Genomic DNA, 1,637 nt, shown 5'->3' on the forward strand with positions numbered 1-1,637 from the left:
CATATATACAGTAATTATAGTCATAGTAATTTTCAAGCCCCCCCCCCACAACATACACAAACACACACACACACACACACACACACACACACACACACACACACACACACACACACACACACACACACACATTAATATCTGACATTCCACTTGGGGTCCTCCTCCTGACACATGGATCTGCTCAGCAGATATTGTGTGAAATTCATATAAGTTTAACCCAATCAATACAAATCTACCCATTCAAAAGTTCTGTAATACTTAATAAATATGAGCATTCTATCCTGTAAAAAGCCTTTTTTTTCTGTGTGATAATTAAACCTCCTTTGTGTTTCATTTGTGCGCTGAATGACATGGTCATCATGTCGGCACAATGAGCACTTGGTTATCCTTTATTCTGATCTTTATTCAAGGATGTCTGGTCAGTGGTCACAAAGAACACACTAATTCAGGTGATCTCAACCTCTTCTGTGTCAAAGGTCCAACTGAAGCCCTATAATTTTAATCAATAGGAATGAATGTTTTAACTTCAGTTCAAAAAGGTAGGCTACACAATGTAGTGAACAAGTACAACTCGAGGGCCCTATTTTGTGCTGTGCCTTATGCCTCACTATGAGTCATGACTCATGACTAATCGTATTAGGCATATTTTATTATTTAAAAAATAGTAAAATGTGTTGGTGAACATAGCCGATCTACAAGCTCGCAAGGAGGAGCTATACGTCCTCCCGGTGTGGGCTCCTCACAAGCCTGTAGGGTACAATAGCAGTGCATGAAAGGCACAAAGACTAAATTGGGAGAAAAAGGGGTACAAATAACTTAACTTTAACTTTTAAGTAATTGTCCATCAGCAACCAACCAAAGTACGAAGGTGGTACGAAGCAAAGCTTCGTACCATGGGCGACCGGGCTTTCTGCTCGGCCGCCCCCGAACTGTGGAACGCACTCCCTGTCCACCTGAGAGCTCCACAGTCAGTTGATTGTTTTAAGAGAGGACTAAAGACCTACCTTTTTAGCAAAGCATTTTTGTAGCTGGTTTTACTTTGCCCCCATGTTTTAATAGTTCTCTTCTAGTTTCCTAGTTATTGTTTTATTTTACTGGTGTGATGTTTCTGTTTTTATGCAATTGCCTTCTGTAGCACTTTGAGATTTCCTGTAAATGTAAAGTGCGTTATAAATAAAATCCATTATTATTATTATTATTATTAACCAAGTGTAGCTTGTACCTTGCTATGTGCCACCTTATGTATCACTGCAACTATACCACAAATCAGCTGGCTCAAATCAACCATTAGACTGTTGTTCAGTGAATTGGTTTGTTGCCAATGGCCCCAACGAAGACATTAAACACACAGCCTCACAAGAGATTGCTAGGCTGGACTCACACAGTCGCGTGAAGCATGCGTCCGCCCCATACACACCCATTCATTTCCCCCCTCCTCCCCTCCCCCTCCCCTGCGGCACGTCAGCCGCTTCAAGACCACGTGACTTCCATAGGAAATTAATTGAAACGGCCTCATTCCCCCGTCTCGCCCCACGTCTCCGGCGCGTTGCTTCACTCATCTGTGTGAGTGAGGCCCTACGTTATGTTATGTTTTGGTTCTCTCTTGTGTCTCTTATTGCTGCCTCCCGTGGCTACTT

The sequence above is a fragment of the Gymnoscopelus braueri genome, assembly GCF_963280865.1.
Source record: "Gymnoscopelus braueri genome assembly, chromosome: 1".
Classification (NCBI taxonomy): Eukaryota; Metazoa; Chordata; class Actinopteri; order Myctophiformes; family Myctophidae; genus Gymnoscopelus; species Gymnoscopelus braueri.